Genomic DNA, 13,524 nt, shown 5'->3' with positions numbered 1-13,524 from the left:
CACCAGTTTAAGAAGAAACGGCCTGTGAATGAAACAGAAATCACCTGGGCGGCCTTGTAATTGCCAGGTAGTGTTTATCCCAGCCTGTGCCACTGGTGGCCCATCATGCTGTGGAAAGCAGTAGCCCAGCAGTCACATTGTTCTGTGTGGATTCTAAACACTTGATGTTGGACTGGTTTTGTGAGTCTCCACTATACTGTCCATACTAAGGAGACTGATGGGATTCTTGTATAGCTATATTGCACAGGTAGTGGGCTGTGTAGCACCAGCTGAAAGATTCACTACTTGTGAGTAAGAGGACTGATTTAACACTTTCATTTATTATTCAAACCATGTGAATCTCTCTCCCCCCCCCGCCCAATAATTATTCCTGAATTTTTATGGGTCAAACTTACTAGGAACTGAGATTTGAGTCCATGTCTCCTGGATTTCAAAGCTGGACATTCTGATGATGGGTTCCCACGTCCCATCATATGAAGAAGAGCAAATTGCTTGCCTTCAGTGTCCTGAATCTTATTGCACCCAATACATTTGTCAACATTGGTGTAAATAGTCCAGTATACCTGTCTTGACATATACATGGAGATCAGAAAGGGTGGGAAACATGCATGTCCTTAATTATTTCTAAGTAACTAATCATTTTTAAAGAAAACTATGAGACGTTGGATGAGGCATCCCCCCTGCTTGCACTACGGGCAACCCCTTGTCTGATGGAAGTTGGGCAAAGAATGTTACCAGAGCCGCAGCAGTAATTTTTTTTTTATGACAGGCCCGTCGCACCTGCTACATGGCAAAGCTCTGAGAAAGTCCTGCCGAAGGCTTTCCTTAGGTCATTAGAAGCCATCACATTCTTTTATTAGCCTATTGGATTTTGCACCCAGGGTTTCAGTTCATCCTCCCATGAGGTCACAGTCTGGGGGATGTTCATATACAGTAGCGTAGCACATCTGGGACTCGTGAGGACAAAGTGCCGACACATTATTTTTGGTCAGTGCCTCTACCAGGAATGCAGGCAGGCACTGAGCTCCAGTCACATAATCAACAACAGCACCGATGGCCAGTTATTGGGAGTGGGGATGGGTCTCAGTACCTGCTTAAAATGTGACTGCACAACTCAGAAAACTTACTCTGGAGACTACAGCTCCAGAATCTCCCAGCCAGCAAGTCCACTGTGAGTCAAGAGTCCCTGTCCCATAAAAAGAAACTTTTTCCAAACTCTAGATTATTACTCATATTACTCAGCTTTCAGGACACACACACACACAGCTGAGTCAGAACCACTGGAACTACAGCACAACGAGGGTCTCTGCTGCTCTGATGCTCCTCAGATGCTCACAGGAGACCAATTCACAACCTGCTGTCTCAATTTATTTTGAGTGTATGTTTTAGCATTTTCTACATCTATAATGTGTTTGCGACACCTTATCCTGGCCAGAATGTGTAGCCAGCTCACATAAAGCCTTCTTGCACTTTCTGTCCTATGCAAAAGAGAAGGAAATCAGATACTTTAAAAAGGCATTTCAACAAGTAAAATAGAAATCTTTGCAAACAAGTCACTCGTCAGGATTTAAAACCATTCACACACACCCTGCTGGTCTGTGTAAGACCCATTCCATTTTAAAAACAAAACACGAACAGTGTGATCCTAAGCATGCTCACTCGAATGAAACTTCCATTCAGTTTAAGGAGGATTACTCTCAGGTAAAGTGTACAGAGGACTACAACAATATTATGCATGCTTCAACAGAGCTCACTTCTTAGCAATACAGTGTGACTTACTCTGGAGAACATATCGTTTGAGCCCCTCTCTGAAATTCCTAATGTAGCCTCCAATACAAGATTGCAGAACCCATAGCCTTGTTGATGTTACTGAACTACAGCCAGCTTTCCACATGGGCAGCAGGGGTGAGAATGATAAAAAGTGCAGCAAAAATGGCGGGACGCAGGGTCTTCCTCAGCCATGCTTTAAAGAGCTGCATTGTGCTGTTAGTGATGTAGCGCTATGTAGAAGCCCCAAAATAAGCAGCTCCCGATAACTGTGCTACTCCAGGAGGCAAGCACAGAGTTGCCTAAAGATCCTAAAACAGAGAAAATGGGAGGGTCAAAAAGTTAAGTTATTGACTTAGATTTTGTTCGCAGATAAGCCCAAGAAGGGGGTGGGGTTATATTGCACCCTTATCTTGGAGAATGGGGGAGAGAGAAGGAATCACTTCTTGAATGAGATAAGCAAGGTTCTCAGTTTGAGATGAGGCTCAGATTAGGTATCTGTTGCCAAAGGATGGAATGGCAATTCAAAATAACCATGTTTGTGAACCGAGTGGGTGGGCCTGCAGAGAGATTTCCTCATGGGCTACTCTGTAATAGAGCTGCTGCTGGTGGGGAGTTTTTGTTTAAAAATAATTTTGAATTTGCTTGTAAGCAGCTTGTTAATCTCATTTTGCACTTCTGATTAACGTATTACTAACCTGTGTGTATAGACTAACAAAAGCACACTTAAGGTGCAAAAACCACCCACCCTGTAAGAATTTAGGAGAAACAGCTGTATTTTTGCATTATTTTCAAAAGGTAAGAAACATTACCAGTCGTGACATGGTTTCAGAAAAGGAGCAACATTGTATCCCCCACCCAAAACAATGAACTATAAGCAACATCGTTACTGTACTTGGAATATGTTCAAAAGCACTTTGCATTCTTTTAAAAAAATCTTTTACTTGTCAGAAGGTCAGAGGCTTGCGTTTTAATGTGTGTGTGTGTGGTTTTTTTTTTTTTTTTTCAAAATAGAAAACTGACAAGGAAGTTTATAGCACCTGAACCTAGTCTTTAGTATGAAATCTGAAAAAGTAGTCTGCTGTCCAGAAAAGCATATGCCAAATAAATGTGCTAGTCCTTAAGGTGATACAAGAGTTTCTGTCACTTCTTCTGCCACACCCTAACCGGCTACCCCCACTTAACAAATTCCCGAACAAGCAGCAGCAGCTTGCAAATCCTTTGAGGCAGTCTTTCCCAGCCACAAACTGTCTGAATGAGCTAGCCTTCTCCAGCCATGAACACCCCCCATTGCAGAGGCAGTGTGGTGCAGTGGATAGGCTGACAAGCTCTGATTTAGGAGACCTGGGTCCAAATCTTTGCTCAACCATGAGAACTCGTGATTTGTGTGGGTGGGATGTATGATAAGGGTAAAATCATATCTACATACCCGGGAAACCCTATTAGGGTTGCCATAAGTTAGATGTGACTTGACGACATATACAACAACAAATAATTCCCACCAGCCCAGCCACTTGGAAATGATAGAAGCTGGACTGGAGAAAGCTGCTCTGAGGCACATCACTTGAACCTCTGGAGTTACGAAAAAGAAAACATGGCAACCTCATCAGGTTAGTGAGGGTTACTTGACCTTCCCTACATCAGAGCAAACACAAACAAGGCCTTCCTTTCTTTGGCTAAAATCCTGTGGTCTAGTTTAGTAAATTGCACTAGGCTAGTGGAGATTTGGCAAGTCAACTCTTCTGTACATTTCACTGATTCAGATGGGCCTACTCTTATAGTGGTAACGTAAGTTGGAGTAAGAATAGGCCCATTTGAATTAATGGAACTTAATAGAGGAGTTGATTCACTGAATCCCCATTGATTCAATGGGCCTACTCTAGTGCAATGTATTATGCTAAGCAAAAGGATTGAGGCCTTTGTGTTGTATTTGAAAACCTATACAGGCACACATCACTGCAAAAAAGATGCCTCCTATTCTGAGTCTAGCAATGAGGAAGTTTCACTTTCTCCCATGCACATTTTTTCAAATTAAAAAAACTGTTTTTCATTTTAAAAAAAACATTTCCATCACGAATATATAATTTGAGAATTCTGATACATTTGTTGAAAAACAACAACCACCTCAAAGTGAAACAAAAATTGTGCCCATCTCCACTGTTCAGATTCAGTAAATACAGCTGTACTCTACAGGGAGAGACACATGGAGCTGCTTCTGCCTGCCATACAGGGTTAAAGATAAGCAATCTTTGAGAAAACATAAAGTGGTGGCAACTCTAATTCAGCATTAAAAAAAATTGAATCCACAGGGATTCAAACCCAGATTGCAGAGAGTTTAAGCCCTTAAAGCCCCAGGTTTCTACGGAGGAACCTGTCAGTTTCGGTTTCCAACATACACACACTTTTGTGTGTGTGTGTGTGTGTGTGTGTGTGTGTGTGTGTGTGTGTGTGTGTGTGTTTTACATTTTCACGTTCCTAGCATCCCCAATATAAATACATTTGTGAACTTCAGAACATTCTTATGGGAGGGGAAAAAATGAACTGAAGCAAAGCCCACCCTGGCTGCAATGTCTTTAAAGGCACAACTTCTCAATGGCTGTTTGCACATGCTCAGTAGATACTTCCAATGTTGGTGGTGTAGTAACTGCTGCTTCTCTCTTTGTGGATCCACTGGGTCAGACTTTGCACGTGCTCAGTGGGTGGCAGGGCCCATCAACGTGTTTGGCTGGCTTGCGCTCTTTGGTAGATGTTTTTCTACTGTCTGAATTGACGTCGTCGTCGACAGAATCAGAAGCTTGGCCAAGTGTCAGCTGGCTCCTGGGTCTGTGTTCTGAACAGCAGCTCGAGGTGCAGACATTTGCCACCGATACTGTTTTTCTCCCTGCGGTGCAAAGCTTTACCTGCTGATTTCCACATATGAAGAAGTTGTTCAAGTCGGGCTACTTCACTGTTTCCCCCCTCCCTTTTTCTTGGTCATTTGACAACTTTACTCACTAACCACAACCAGCACCCCATCTTACTCAGCTTGAAGGCTTCCACCCTAGGGGTGAAAGGCCTCCAGGTCAGAGAAGGGGACTTTCAGTCTCCCTGAACTACAATCTCTTCCTTCTGTTTTAAATTGTGGAGGGGCTGGTGTTGCATGATTGCAAGTCACATCATCCTTCAACCACTGGCTATCCTGGCTGGGACTGACAGGCATTGTGGGCTAACGTCTGGAGGGACTGTATTTTGCCCATCCGTGTACTGAATTAAGACACAATGGTGATTGTGAATTTTTTAAAAAATGGAATTTCCTCTTATTTCCAGTATTACACTAGTACTGGCTTGCACTGGATATTTCTCACTTGCATTAGGTTTTTGCAGCATATTCCATAAGATAGCCTGCCTTTCATATTTATTCCTCAATTTAAAAAACATATCCCTCAGCATGCTCAATTGCGTCAGGGCACCTCACATGATTTCCCACCCCACTCAGACAGTTAACCATCTATGCTGCTTCCAACTGTTTGTGAGATTCTACTATAAAAGAACTGTCTAGAACTTGGGAATGTAAGTTTGGGGACTAAAACTCCTTCTGGTTCTGGAGCCGGGCAGTTCTATCCCACAGAAGCTGCATTCCCAGGCTCTCATCCTGTCTGACTCAAAACCAGGCATCCTGCGTTTTGTTTCAAAATGGACACCTACTTGATCAAGAAAAGCAGTCTTCCCAGGATGACTCTGCACTATACCAGACAGAAACAACTGTGGCACGTATCCTGTTTTTTACACTGATATGTCTCACAGCAACATGCCCAGACAAAGACCCTTGCACACAGATCCTGGCCCAGTCTCTTGTTTGCCTCATAAAGCGCAAGCTTGCCTCACATCATCACGTCGCTCTCCCACCAAAGGGATGGTTTTGCTGCAATTGGGGTGTGAAGTCTGGAGCAAGGAAGTGACCCTCCACCACCAAACTGGGCTCCCTCTCTCCCCCTCTCTCTAGGCCAGCACGGCCTGATCCATTCTGACTCAAACTGATTCTCCATTAGGATCTCAGGAAGCTGGTCTCTCATTTTGGTTAGTCCTGGGAACCGGCAGGTGCTACAAAACAAACCTGGACCTTCTCCACACCAAGCGTCCACCTCCCACCACAGTGCCACAGTCCACTCCACATGTGTGTTTCCAAACACGTTTGGGCACATGAAGGATCGACACGAGAGAGTCACAATAACCCACAACTTCCTGACATGCCTCTCCACCATGACTCTGTGAGCACACTTCTCCATTTCACACTCTGCAGCGCAACTGCAGAAACCATCGGCCTAACGCTGTTTGGCCACAGCCAACATTATCGCAGCCTAAAAGGTGGAATGCTGCCCATGATATGTTTACACATTTCTCCTGGTTGGCACTTTTCTCTCCACATACATTTTGTTGAACCGGGGAGGGGGAGGGGGGAGTGGCCTCTTTCACTCAAACTTCTGCAGGCTGTACAATAAGCTTCGGGAATTCTGTAGAATATTGCACACACACACATTTGCTCACGCAGTCTGTGATACAATTCATTCTTGAAAAAAGGGGAATACTAAACCTACACTTGACTTAAGGCTGGCAAACACTGAAAGTCCCCTAAAGAATGTTGCATTTATATATAGTGTGGAATTGGGATAGTGTGGAATTGTTAAAATATATAAATTTTAACAATTCCACACCATCCCAAACAGCAGTGAGAAATATAAAATGGAATTACAGTCCATGTTATAAGAAGAAGGGAAGCTCAAATTCCTTCCCGGAGAATGGGCAGGAGACAAAAAATGAAACCAGCATTCAGTAACAGATGCCCTTTCTTTCCCAACAGAAATCTGTCTCGCTCTCTCAACGTTTTTGGCTCATCAGCCCTTATTCCAAAATCCCCACCAGAATCCAGGAGAGGTCTGAACATTAAGCTGATGGGTAGGAGGAAGAAGGGGCCAGATCCGAGACTGAAGCGGAGCAACCTGGGCAACAGTGTTCTGTCGAAAGTGACTTGCTTGCTACTGATCTCAAGAGCCTTTTTGGCTAAAGGACAGGATTTTTTTTTCCTTTAAAGACACAAAATAAATAACGGAAGACAAGGAAGAAAAATGTCGTCTGCTGTCTATGGTAACAGAACCATGGTTGTGGAAGGATTAAGGGCCGCTGCTTAAAACATAAACACATTCTTTCAAATAGAAGCCATCTAGGATAATGTCTGGCCGTCACTTGTGTATTTGCAAAGTTTGGGAAAGGTGGTTTTTGGACTCCAGGTCCATGAATCACCTGGACGGCATAGCCCATGGCCCTGTGAGCTTGGTGATGCCAGAAGTTACAAGGAGGGGGGGACTTTTTCCAAACTCTGTGTATAACTTTCTATTTTGCTTGAGCCTCAGAGCATTTTCCAAAGTTCCGATTTCCCTTGTTTTTTTGCGTGCACAGGGGCGTGTGTGTGTGTGTGTGTGTGTGTGTGTGTGTGTGTGTGTGTGTGTTGTGTGTCTTTTGTGCACGCATATCCGTCAGAAGAAGAGAGGGCCAAAATAATGACATGCCCCTGATCCAGTGGTCAGAGCTCTGGGGTGGTTGTGGTGATAATGCCCGGAAGTGCCCTGAACCTCTCTCCCTACCCTGGCGGTAGGTCTAATACCCTAGCTTGAGTGAGGGGCTGATACAGCCTGGAAAACAATAGGTGGGGGATGATTACATTACTCCATTCCATCCCACCCATTCCTCACCTCACCCCACCTGGCTCTCAGGTTTTTTTTTCTCTTTACGTTTCTAAGTTGTAAAGATAAGTTTTTTAAGTTTCCAACAAGGCTTCTAAGTTCCACTAAACTCCTGAAGTTACTTTAAGGAAAAGCATCCCCACCGCACTCCCTACAAGTCAGAGGTGAATCACACACTGGAAAACGAAAGAAAGCTCTCATGGAAAGCAAGCTTAGTCGAAAGTCTTTTCTATGAAAACCACTAGGGATTAACGGTGATAATATACTATGAATCTACTATTATTTCTCTGTTAGAAATCTGACTAAATAAAGTTAATTCGCTCCACTGAAAATTCATTTTCTTCATGCTATTTCTCCTCCCTCTTTTTATCTCTCCTACCGATTCTCATTGGGTTTTCAAATAAACTTCAGCACATGTTAACTGTGTGTTTGATCATGTCCCTTTTCTTTGGGGGAGAGGCTGGGGTCAATAGCCGGCTGTAAGAGCAGCACCATTTAATAAGAGATAACCTTTTACCTCCCATGGTCATTCTATGAACAGAAGGCCCGATTTAGCAAGTATGCTTTATGTTCTAATAAATACAGTAATAAGTCTCTGTAGATCTAAGTAGAAAAGTTTATGGCACTAGGAGAAAAGGGCTGCCTATTTACATATCGATTTTATACATATGTTAAGCAACAAATTAATCAGCAAGAAAGGAAGAGAATCAGCAAGAGAAAATTAAAAAATAAAACTAAATTATATTTTATTTCAGAAGACGGGAGTTCGAACTCTTATCCTCTGAAGATGCCGGCCACAGAGACTGGCAAAACTTTAGCAAGAAAAACCTCCAAAACATGGCGGAACAGCCCAAAAATCTTACAATAACCATCGGATCCCGGCTGTGAAAGCTTTTAAGAATAAAGTTTCTTTTAAAAAAATGGCCAAAAGACCTAACACTTATTCTTGAAATATTGCTGTTATCCTATTGAGTGCACACACACACACAAAGTTGTGAACAATGAGTAGAAATTATATTTCATAAACACTGCGACCTATCTTTAAGAAAGCCGCAGCAGAGTGCTCTTGTGAAATCGGAAAATACTGTACAATGTATTTGATTTACACTCAGTGCTAACACACTACTTCAATTAAGTTTATTACAGTGTTAAAGTAGATTCACATTATTTTGAAACACTTTGGGAATTCAATACTTTGAAATTAGTAAGATGTTTTTCCAATTAAGATTTGGGACCTTAAATCTAAATATCTATTCTGCTTTGTAATTCTGAAGATTTAGATTTTGGAATATTAATAGGACTTCCATTATCTTATTTATTTAAGTGAATTCTTCCTTTGCTGTCCCATTCTGAGAATGCCCAGGAGGGCTAACAAGAAAGGATACAACGACAAGACCAACCAAACAAAACTGAGAGCAGCCATGTGGTTATATCAAGTGATATGTTTGTATCACTTGCTATGGACAAACACATCCTTCAGCTACCAAAGTAAGTTTTAAAAAGTTCTACACAAGCTTGCAGAGATAAGCTCTATAGAGTTTAATGGGGTTTCCTTCTTGATAACTGGATAACCAGGCTTTCCTAGAAATAGGCCTCACTAAAATCAGTCAGTGGGACTTTCTTCAGGATATAAAGCCCCAGCGAATAGGATTACACTGCCCAGGTCTGTTGCTATGTTTATTTATTAGAAATTAAATATTACAGGGGGGGTGTTATTCTCAAGAAAATGCCTATAGGATTACATTTTACAAATGTATCTGCCAGCAAGCTGTCCTGGGGAATTTATTTATTTCTAGTGACACATGCAGAAGACCATTCTGCATGTCTACAATTCTGTATTCGCTTACTGAGGAATGGGATCAAATCCCAAATGAGATTTTCTGTCTCTCTCTTTCTCTCCCCTCCCCCTCCCCACTTTTTTTGGCAAATGGATACACACAGATCCAAATGTGAGGCCAAATTTCTGGAGACTGTGACAATGTTTAGATGCATTGTACGATATTATCAACATGTTACACACACACACTAGTGCTTTTGAATGTTAATTCCGAAAATCCATCCGAAATAATAGAACATTTCTACCAATAATGCTAATAATTCACTTTGGGTTTTTTTTTTTTCTTAGAAGAAGTTCTTTGAAAAACAAAATTGTAAAAACAGAGTCCTTTAGAAACATAAGGAACGATACAGAAACAGCATCTGGTGCAGCTGCCTTTTCAAACGACTTGGCATAAATTTGGAGCAAGAATGTTACATTCCCAACTTTGGATCAAAAACCAACTATCTTGATGCTAAGCTAATGTGTTATTTGGAAATAGATTCTCCATATTTCAGTGCTGCTGTTTTAATTGTATTTGGTTCAGAACTGTTGCATAATCCGAACAGAGTCCAGAGAAGTGGATCAAGGGAAAAGGCCTTTGGTTTTTCATTTTGCTTAAAAAAAAGTGAAAACACGGAGTTGTCTAATAAGATTTTACAGAAACCCACCGGAATAATTTTCTATCAAACCTTGGATGGAAAGGTATTGCTGAGGTGCCTTCCCACCTGATAACTTATGCACAAAAGTACAAGTTGCAGTGCAATTAAGTGCCATGGGGCTTTCAGTGTGTATTCTGTAAAGCCTATATATGTTATGGTGAGAATCATCAGCCATGCTGATTTATTGGGATTTTAACTCACTTGGGGTTAAAATTTGGACAGACTTTTTAAAGCTGCAGTCTTATGCACAATTACTGGGAGGAAACTCCATGGATCTCTGAGAGACTTACATGTGAGTAACATCCACTGACTCAAGTTGCATAAGGAGTACAGGTACTGTTTCTTTCTCCCCCACAACAAAAGTGCCTTCAACTGGATTCAGAAAAAGGCTTTTGAAATTGCACCATGTACCTACAGATATATAAACCAAAGAACCATCATTCTTTTGAATACAGATGGCGCATTTTTGATAAATCCCCTGCTTTTAAACAAAAAAAAAAATATAAAATGCATTAAAAAGAAGTAGCTTTCACAAGCGATAGCTTAGTAACATTTCGCCAGTTTGTTACTATTGTTGTTTAAATGGCAATGCCCTATTTTTATAAGTATACACAAACAAACTCCACAATATATTCTGAAAATATTGGCATAAGTAGCATGGGCAGAGTAGTATTGCAGTTGCGACGGTCTATACTTGTTTTGGCAAACAAAACTGCAAATTATCAGTCCAATTGAGATTTTGCAGTTTAAAGCACAAGAACGGAACAAAGATGCATTTGTCATCCCACCCCCCAGTCAGAGAAGTGTGAAAAGAAGGAGTGAAAAGGAAAGAAGGTGAGGGAACATTGGCATAATTAAGATTTAAGGCCTCAAAGCAGATTTGCTTGGCGTGACTTGCACATTTGGGAGACCTAAATGCTTTTCACTTGAGAATGGCTGGAAGGGTGGTTGGTTGGGGGAACAGGCTGGAAAATTAAGTTGCACCTGATGTAAATACCCCCACCCCTACTTTAAGCAGCAGAAATTCATGCCCTGCTACCTGCATAAATAATGTTCCTTGTAGCAAATGTATTTTCAAGGCAGGAAACATGCCCGATCTCCAAGTTTTAAACTCAGTATTTGAAATGGATGCAACCAGACACGTATATCTACATGTCTTCTGAAATATCACCATCTGGGCTTCAGTTCCTTTGAAGGTGGGTTTTGCAACTGGCTATAGCTGAGGCAGCCAGGGCGCAAGCCACGAAAAGATGAGGGCGATGATAATAGGGAAAGGTGAACCGTGTGCGTCCGTCTTGGGTCCAGAGGCACGACTGTGCTTGCTGGGCGCCGGCCTCCAGATCGATCTCCTAACCTGCCCCCCCTCCCCAGTGCCGAGAGCCTGGAGAATCACCACCCGCCTCACTTAGAGAAGTTTTTTTAGGGGGGAACCCCGAAAGTTTGGGCGCAAGCGTTTGCAAACGAGGGTCCAGGCGCTGGAGGAATTTCAGTCCCCAAGTGCAGTGGGTCTCCCTCCCCCACCCCCATCTGGCCCCTCCAGTCTCAGCCCCAGACTTTGAGCGCGTCTCCCTCCTCATCTTGTCTCTCTTCGCCCCCCCCCCCCCCGCGCGCACTTTCCTCGTAGGGAGGTGCCCCAGCCCAGGGAGCGGCGCCGCCTCGTGAGGAGCCGGGAACTGGGACTTTGTAGGCCAGTTGAAGGCAGACATTTCTCATCTCGCCCGCAAAGACCCAGCCCCAAACCCCCCCGTGCCTCGTTTGCTCGCCCGGCCACGCGATCGGACCCACGGGGAAGCATCTCCAAGGACTGAACCCCACACCGCTTCTTCTTTTTTTTGCGGGACTTTCCGGAATTTCCAGGGAGAAAAACGAGACAAAAGAAAAGCCCGTCACGCCGCCCCCCCGCCCCCCCCCCCAATACCGTACTGGAAAATGCAAGCTTTTGAATTCCGGCAGCCAAGGGACCGGCTGTCACTTCGGAAGGATCCCACGCACCCACCTTCGCACCCACCGCGGGATCATCTTCCCATTGAGAAGCCCAAGGGGGGGGCGAACATGGTCACCCCCGCCGCCCCGTGTCGGAAACGTGCCTGGCGCAAAGGGCACAGGCAGGGGCGGCCCGGCCCGGCGGAGCGATCGGCAGGCCAGCGGCGGTGGGCGTGCGAACATGTCAGGCCGGGCTCCGCGCTTCTTCGCCGCCGCCGCCCCTCCGAGCGGCAGGTTAGCAGGGCTCCAGGCAGCCGGCCTCATCCCGGCCGTCTCCGCAAGGGCCGGATCCTTGACGGACTCGCTCCCGCAGCCCGATTTCCTTCCGCAACCCCCGACCCCCTTTTATCCTCTTCGCAATTTAAAGGGACCCGGCTGCAAGGGCTTGACACGAGGGAACGGAGAACGACCACACAGCCTTTCCGGGGAGCGTCGGCAACAAAGTTGTAAGGCAGGATCCAGCCCACACACGTGCGCCCTGGGGGCCGTCTCCCCCTCCCCACTTACCTCCTGTCAGAGGGACGCGGCACCCAGCGCGTTCTGGATTGAAACCGACGGCCGCCTCGGTCTCGCCGGACCCCGAGAGCTTCTCTCGATCGAGAGTGGGAGGCGAGAGACACCCCCCCCCACACACACACACACGCTTCGGAGAAATCAGAGCCCATGTCTTGAAACGGGACGCCTTGGGAGCCTTTTCCGTGGTCCGAGGAGGGCGGGAGGGCGGTCAGACATCTAGCTGGACGTCCACCGAATACAGACGATCGCAAAAACGTGGGTTGGAATTCCAATTGCAAAGGGAAAGGCGGAAGGGAGAAAGACGAGCCCCCCCCCTCGTCCGCGCGCCCCCTCCGCTTTCCTCCCCGGTCTGGAAAGCGGCGCCCGGATCCGTGCGGCGCGGCAAGATCCCCGCCCATGCCGCTGTCACCGAGCGCGCTGGGGTGTCCAACTTGGAAGTAAGTCTCCTCCGAAAGTTTTCGTGGCGCAAGAAAAGCCCCCACGTGTTAGAAGATGACATATCCAGAAGCGGAGGCTGCAGCAGCCGAGCTGGGAAACGGCGGCGGCGGCAGGAGGAGCGGCACCAGAAGTAGTAGCAGCAGCAGCACCGCCGCCGCCACCACGAGCAGCAGCCCCTGCGGCGGCGGCGGCCGAGGCGGCAGTCGCCCAGAACGCAGCCAGATCGCGGCGCTGCCTGGCTTCCCTTCGCTCGCTCCTTCTCCTGCCTGTTTAAGGAAGGGCCCAGGTCCCCACCCACTGAAGTTAGACCGCTCGGATGGTGCAATTTCGCTTGGCAGATTTACAGGGCAGGGAGCCGCCATCCAAAATCATGGACCGCCTTCCCCAACCCTCCCTCCCTCCCTCTCTCTCTCTCTCTCTCTCTCCCACCCCCCATCCCGGCTCCCTCCCCGGCCCCAAATCCCCGATCAGAAAAGCAACGGCTCGATCCACTAGGAATCTCCAGGAACGTCGCCTTGGAATTTCTCTCGCCCTCTCTCCGTTCCTTCGGCAGGATCTTGACACTGTCTTCATATTTGCGGCATTCTCTCTCTCTCCCCCCCCCCCGCCGTGCCCCGCCTCCCTC

At 45.6% G+C, this 13,524-nt stretch overlaps 1 long non-coding RNA gene across 2 annotated transcripts in view; it reads right to left on the bottom strand.

The window, feature by feature from the left end:
- LOC140704626 (uncharacterized) overlaps positions 1-13,524 on the bottom strand; it is a 51,229-nt gene extending 37,705 nt beyond the window's left edge. The window contains exon 1 of one of the 2 annotated variants that reach the window (XR_012083941.2): positions 12,453-13,524. This is a non-coding gene — a long non-coding RNA (uncharacterized LOC140704626). The remainder of the gene's footprint in view (positions 1-12,452) is intronic. The other variant, XR_013541559.1, reaches the window with a different exon arrangement.

Source organism: Pogona vitticeps, chromosome 2 (assembly GCF_051106095.1).
Source record: "Pogona vitticeps strain Pit_001003342236 chromosome 2, PviZW2.1, whole genome shotgun sequence".
Classification (NCBI taxonomy): Eukaryota; Metazoa; Chordata; class Lepidosauria; order Squamata; family Agamidae; genus Pogona; species Pogona vitticeps.
Note: the sequence above shows the minus strand (reverse complement) of the source record. Positions and strands in the feature narration are given on the sequence as shown.